This window comes from Pteropus alecto, unplaced genomic scaffold, assembly GCF_000325575.1.
Source record: "Pteropus alecto unplaced genomic scaffold, ASM32557v1 scaffold7, whole genome shotgun sequence".
In the NCBI taxonomy this organism is placed as follows: domain Eukaryota; kingdom Metazoa; phylum Chordata; class Mammalia; order Chiroptera; family Pteropodidae; genus Pteropus; species Pteropus alecto.
Window position 1 is genome coordinate 29,951,644 of NW_006494614.1, and position 7,828 is coordinate 29,959,471.

The 7,828-nt window shown below is 35.8% G+C and overlaps 1 pseudogene; it reads left to right on the forward strand.

Annotated features, from left to right (window-relative positions):
* The first annotated feature begins 4,687 nt into the window (after positions 1-4,687).
* Positions 4,688-4,803, forward strand: LOC112475001 (annotated as a pseudogene).
* The last annotated feature ends 3,025 nt before the right edge of the window (positions 4,804-7,828 follow it).

Below are 7,828 nucleotides of genomic sequence, written 5' to 3' on the forward strand. Positions count from 1 at the left end.
TAAATTTAAGCTGACTAAAATCCACTGTGCTAGACTCGGCTACTTAGAATTATCTTATTGGCGTTAAAAAGAATTTATTGAGGAAAGGGAGCATAAGAATCTAAGTAATCAAGGAACTACCCTTGAATGCAATTTTGTTTTATGCTCTATACCTAATGGCATTTTTCAAAGCTCAAAGCTCTGGCCATATTACCTGCCAAATAGGAACTTATTAAGTGATTTGGTTATTTTACATAAATTCAACTAGATCTTGGCAACATCCATTGTTCTTTGGGTCCTAACTACTCTAAATATTTGAATTTTAATATGAGACTGATTATTAGACCATAAGTTCCTTGAAACCAAGCAAACTATCTATTCATTTTTGTACTCCTGCCTCTACCACAGCTCTTGGCACAGAAAAGATATTCTGTAGCTGTCTGCTGAACTGAATTGAACTCTTCTGTATTTATCCCCAATTCCAGATGGGCTCTTAGATGCTTTGTGATGTAATCCTTCACAGAAGATGTGTTTTCACTCTAGATTTTGCCTTTCCCTTTGAAATTCCTGATCAAAATATTTTCTCTCGATTGGCTAATTTTTAGAAACTGAAGTAGGTGTAAATATGATCCTGTTGTGATGCCAAGATTTAGTTCCAACTTGAATGACTGATAATCATGTTCAAAATTTAGCATTCTTAGCTAGAAAATGATTTGAACATTTCAGAAAATGAAAATAGAAATAGATGAAAAATAAATCTACCTTACTCTGACTAAGCTAAACACTTCAGAATCAATGTTCAGGGTTATCCTAAATAAGGAGGACAAAAGGGCTTTCCTAACACACGTGGGATCATTTCATCTGCCTTTTCTCTTTGAACAATAAAACAATCTGTCAGCCAAGGGCCCATGTGGTGAACACTTTACCCATTTACAAGGAACATGATTTTTTCCCATGAAGTTAACTATTTTAGGGTCAGTGCCCTAGGAGCAGTGTGGTATGTACTTGGGACTCCACTGTAAATGGGCTTCTCATCTACTGCTCTTTCCAGACCTCTCTGCCTGATGCAAAATGAGGCAATGGGGCCCCAAATCAAATGCCCCATCCTCTTTCACAGGGACAGGCTCCTTTCTCTCTTCCACTCAATACCATCTCCTGTTTGCCCAACCCACAGACATACCCGGCCACACAGGCAACTCCTAGAACCAAGGTAAGACTTTCCCAGAGAACACTTATGAAGAAAATAGGTTGTACTTTTTCTAGTAGATAGGAGCAGCTGTTTTCCTGTAAACTCTGTTTAATGATCTTAACTGTGGGAATTTTCTGTCTGCTGTGTAGATTAATCTAATCTTTTTTTTTAGATTAACACCAGACTTTTCCAATTATATTTGTTACCTAATAATGGTATTGGCATTTATGAAACACGTTAGTTTTCAAAGCAATTTCATTTATATTATCTAACCCAGGATTTTTCAAACCAATTGAATCTCTAGGGTCCTTTCATTTAACTATAAATTTCCATTTTTCCTTCCATTTTATAAGCTTAAAAAGTTGGTTTTGTTTTTTTGTTTGTTTGTTTTTGATGTTCTGGGTCATCTGGGATATCGTTATTTCCAAATAGTGCTTATATGACTTCGGTGTCAACTGTTGTATGTAACACCAATCCCACTGGTGTCATATGATCATCTGAAATCATACAGTTTGGCTTGCCAATGCATCGGCAAGCATGTCTAGCTGCTCTTAGATTATTATCAGGTTCTAAAGTCAAAATGTCGATCATCACCTTGCATCACCAGTGTTCTTAACTTGGATTTTTTTCAACAGTTATAAAGACAAAACTGCCTTCTATTTTGCAGTCATAATTTGCAATTGCAACATAAGAATGAATAAGCCTTTAGTTTCTTAAGACAATAAGTTGAGGCTTAGTTTGATATTGTGAAAACAAACCAGTGTAGAAAAATAAAATACTATTGAAAACATAATAGAAGTGAACTTAAACCTAAAAAGAATTCATTGAAGCCAGATGAGATCAACTATCCTTTAGTTCACTGAACAAACTAACTTGGGTTTTCACAAGGTTTATAATTCAAAAGACATTTAGTGATTCCAAAGAACCTGCTGAGCCCATCCAGTCAATACTCAATTGATATTGCAAGTAGTACTGCTCTGATTCTGCCTTTGTGTGTACCAACTTGCAACAATGTACAAGCAGTATCTATAAAAGTGAGTATACAAGGAAAAATTTCAGTCAGTGTTATCTTCAAGTTTTTGTGTCTTTTATAATGAACAATTAACTTTTTTAAAAAATATTATTGGGGTGGCATGGATCAATAAAATCAAATTAGCTTCAAGTGTACAATTCAATAAGTGTACTTACCACCCAAAGTTGGATTTCCTTCCAGGTGAACAATTAACTTGATTGGTCCAACTGTGGTGGTTAAAAAACAGATTCATTTCTTAAAAATAAAAAAATTTTATTTTATTTTTTATGGTAATGATAATGGCTCAGATGACGATGGTCCATTGTGGTCAAACACAAAACATCAAGTAAAAAAGTGACTAAATCTTTCTATTGTTAACCTCTACATACGCTCTTTAATTTCTGCAAAACATCATCTAGAAAATTAAATATTGTTAATTGCGATCATATTGGTTTTACAACTTTGTGTTTAACATGTAAATGTTTTTAGGTTTTATGTGGGTATCTTAGCTATATACATATAAAAACTATCATAACAATAACAATAACATCAAAATGATATACATCAACTCTGGGTATCTTTGATAATTTTCTTCCTCCTTAAGGGCTCCTTTACATTACTCAAGTTTGAGAAATACTAATCATCATAAAATAGATTAACCATAAACCTTTTGATTTATAATGCTACTTGGGATAAATGCTACCTAAAATAATTTAAAATGTTTTTTGACAACTTAAGAAAATTAAAATCAACTTAGATTTTAGAAATTTAAAAAAATTTTAAATTAGTTATTACTTTCTGCTTCAATAATTATTTTATTTGAATTAGAGATTGTGAACTTTTATGACTGTTTAGAATGCGCTGGCTTAGGGATAGAAGTAGTAGGCCTTTGGAGTATTTTTTTTGTGGAAGATAAACAATGGTTTTTTTTTTCCCTCTTTTAATTCCCTGCCCCCACTTCCACCCCTGACCAAGGAACGTTGCCATCTCCCCTTAAGAACTAGATCTCTGAAGGCGGGGCATCTCCTCCCACGCGCACCCTGGGCCTGGCGCATGGCTCCACCTGGGGTGCGAACCCAGGACCTTCTGCTTGTAAAGAAGATGTGCTAACCACTTCACCATGGAGCCACTCCAACAATGTTGTTTTTTAAAAGCACTCTTCCAAAAGGTTCAAGGTTGTTTGGAACATCCATTAACCCTAATGGAGTTACAAAATATTAAGGAAAAAAACCTGTGTTTTACTGCTTGCATCTTTGAGAGATAAAGTTAATACTTTCACTGCTAAGACATTTTATATATTTATCTCTTAGCCATATGTGGATAATCAAGCAACAATTTTCATATCTCTGTTGGACACAAAATTTTTAATGTTCTATTTATAATTCAACAGCTACCTTGAAATCAATGAAACATATGGAAAAGTGCTGGGAAAAAAATCAAAATGCTAAAATATTTGCTAATGGTTCAAGTTTGTACTAAACTGGAATACTTAAAGTTTCAAAAGTTAAATAACCTAGAATTAATATATATATATATATATATTATCCACATTTATATATATTCAAATGTAACTCTGCTCAAAAAACTAAACTAAATAATAACTAAATTATTTGGCAGATATTCATATTTAAAGTGTTTTTTTTTTCCTAAAAAAGTTTATATTATTGTAAAAGGCCCAGGTGAGACAATGTTTCACAGTTGATGGTTTCAAATTTGGAAGTGAAATCAGTTCAAAATTGGAATGAAGAATCTTGTGACCCCCTCACCATGGTAACCGAAAGTTCTCTTAGCTTTTGACTTTTTTATCAACCAGTAACAAGAATGTCTTCAGAAGTATCTGTCCTGAATGGATGCCATGGAGAAGGTGAAGGAAAATAGAATCAGGATTTCATCAGGATTCAGTCTTAATTCATTCTCGACTTCAACACTTATATAATCAATAATCCACAAAAGTCTTTTTATATAAACTTCTTGGTAGTGCACATGTTCAGGAGGAAATCAAAGTCTAACTGGCAAACTTTCTCCACTTTATTCTTAAAACTAATCATTTCACATCATCAGATATAAAGTTTCTAGGGCTATTTCTCCCATTCTTAAAATGACCCAGCCTAACAATGATCTGAGAGCTCAGGGCCAACAGGAGTTTCAGCTCTGGCAGCAGTCTTTAAAGGAGAGGTGGGAAGGGTAATAAAACTCAGAGGAAAGGGGTCTTACCCACAGTAGGTACTGAAAGGATGGTTAGCCTGTGCTTAGGGTAGTCAGACATTACTTGTTTCTTGTAACATAGACTTTTAAGCAGAAAAAGACCTAAAACATCATGTGTTTGAAATCAACCACCTATTTCTCCAAAATCAGCTTATCTCACATCAATGTTAGTAATAGAATGGAAAAGATAAACCCTCCCTATCCCCTTTCGATAAGAGGGAAACCCTTTGAATCAAGATATTTTAATAAAGAGCTGTACCTTGCCCAGGAGAGGCAGAGAGCAGCCAATAAAGGTCCTCTGCGCCTACGGCCATGCCACGCAGAACGTGCCCAATCTCATCTGATCTCAGAAGCTAAGCAGGGTTGGGCCTGGTTAGTACTTGGATGGGAGACCACCTAGGACTAGGTGCTGTAGGCGTAAATATATATATATATATATATAAACAAAAAATAAAATAAAAAGTTCTTCTGCACTGCTGCTGCTTTCCCTGGGGCAAAGTTGGAAAGAAATACAACTTTGCATCCATGCATAATTATTAGGACTATTGTTTCTGAAGGTAGAACACAACTATGCTAGTAGGGAAAATAGAAATACAAGTTTAAACTAAAATTTATCCAGAAAAATTCATGTCTGTCTGAGAGAAATGTACTCATTTATTGTCAATTAATCAAGAAACCAACAGCTTCATTACTCTTAATAAAGGGAAGACTGAACTCAAACTAGAAGATACACATTAAACTACATTCAAGAGACTGGATCCCATTCACTACCCAGTTCCCAGACCCAACACACACACACACACACACACACACACACACACACACACACACACATGCACGCACGCACACAATAGCAATATACAACTATATTCATACATGCACTCAGCTCACCCACCCAGATCTGAAGCCCAGGATGTTATCCTAATTCAGATCTCCTCTTATGCAGAAAGGCTGAATTTTCCTCAGAGGAGCTGAAGTTCATGGACCAACATACATGACAACCGAGGTGTTTGTGAGGATAGAGGGAATGCAGACTGCAAGTACAAATATAAGAGCCAAAGCTAAGTCTGAAGTGGAGGAAGCATTGGCAGGACTCAGCTCCTGATGGAAAAGAAAGCCCAAGTTGTCTAAAACTTTAATACTTCTCTCTCCTGTACTGTAAGGTCCTTTTGAAATTACCCTAACCTTTCGGTAAAGAGCTTCGTATATAGATATATAGGATAAACAGTGATAAAAAGCATGTGTGCTAACTGTATTCCCTCTGCCATGCAGCTAGCATTAATATAATGGCTAGGTGGAGGGCCAGGGGAGAGAGGGAGCAAATGAGAGGATCGTTTTATGAACTATAAGATGTCTAACCAATGTACTGTATACTTAAAACTAATTTAAAGAATTTTTAAAAGTGCGTGTGTGTTGTGGTATCTACTCTATCTCACTCCTTCATAGACTTTAGTAGAGAAAAGACACTGGTGCTTTGTTGAAGAAAGACCCACATGCTGTACCACCACCTTCACTGTCTGTAGCCCTGAGGAGCAATTTTCCAGCAACATGCTGCTACTTTAAAGACATACCTCTGGCTTAGATAAGGTAACTGAACAGCACAATATAGGAAAAGAGAAGTGGAAAATAAATTCTCGGCTCTCTTCTCTATACCAAAACCGAAGAGTATCTTGGCTCATTTTCAGCCTCCCATATCTCTTCCCTTTAACTACGAAAGAATTAGGCCGGTTCTTCATTGTACTCAGGAAGACATGTGTATCTATCCATTCATTTATTGATTCGTTTAACAAGTTTATTGGATGGCAAGCATGGGTGGACTAGAAGAGATGGTAAGATGAGATACAAGGAGCTCAGGAAGTTATCACTTTGGATATTTTAGTCTAGGTCATTGATTCCTAAATGCTGGTCCTGGAACTGGTTGCTTCGGGCCAGTCTTCAGCAAAATGAGAAAAATTAGGACTAAACATGTGGTTTAGAAACGTAAGTCAGTACAAAGTTGGGAGGGAATATTTTTTATTCTGAGAGTATGCCCTTCCAGTACTTTTCTGTTAAAATGTCCTTCCTTTTATGAAATGGTTTAACAAGGGAAATTTTACCAAATGGGAAATTCTGTCAGTTAATAAAATTTTTTAGTTTCATAAAATTGGAAACTACTAATCAAAACATATTAAAGCCCTGAATAAAAGCTAGCATTTTTATAATACTGTACAATTTATAAAGAGCTTTTCTGTACATCATTTCATTGGAATCCCACCCCCTCCTCTCTAAGTACTAAATATACACATGCATACACAGAGAAACTCAGGCACAGAGAATTGTCCACAGCTATAAGGCTAATAAATACAAAGTAAGGATGAGAACCCAAGTCTTCTGATTCCAATCCTAGTTCAAGAAATACTGTGAAGATAGAATGGGAAGGGCCTCATGACAAATGGTACATGGGAAAACAGGATAGGGGAGGCAGTGAGGAGAATGCAGAATCAAAATGATTCAGATTTTGTTTTGTTTTTGTTTTTTAACTCTACCTGTGCTTTATTCTAAAATGCATTTTCTGTACATTTTTTAACTTCTGTAGCAGTACATGAGTTTGATTGGCTTGACAGTCATCTTACGCAAATGAAAATAACTTAAAAAAGGACAATAACTTAATAAAATGACAATTTTTACTGTTTAAAAGAAGCAAGTGCTTCCTATAATTTGGAAGAAGAGGAGAATGAAGGCCCAATTTTGTAGCTGTTAAAACTTTGCTTTCCAGGATAATATTTACCCCCTCTCAGATTTGACTCCAACCGAGCTTTCCAGAGTCATCTCCCCAGACACCCTGCATGCACCCAGCATTCTCAAGCCAATTATGCATTTCTATTCCTAATCTCTTTCATTTTGTCATTCTGTCAGCATACAGTACCCGTCTGCAAATTGACATTCCCTTTTTTTGAAATGATGTTTAAATTTTTAAACTTTCACTTTGAAATAATTCAGGCTTATAAAAAAAAAGTACAAAATATCACCAACAATTACCTGTCAACCTTTATCAACTGACCCCCAAAACATTCCACTGGTCTTTTTTTCTCATCTACATCACATTTAGTTGTCATGTTTCCTTAGCCTCCTTTATATGGGACAGTTCCTGAGCCTTTCTTTGTCCTTCATATCCTCGATACTTTTGAGGAGTACTAGCCAGTTATTCTGTTGATTGCCCATGTTTTCTCATAATTACATTCAGGCTTTATAATTCTGGCAGGAATATATGCTTTCAGGAAAAAATGATGTGTCCATTCCTCCATTCCTTCCATCCAAATTTAGACATTATTTTAATCTGGGTATTGAGGAGGATGGAACGAAGGGATAGATGGCAGGTATGTGGGGAACAGGTAATGTATTTCCACTGTATAAATGAGGACTTTGGTGCCTGTGAACCTGTTCACAGACAGATGAGCATCAAG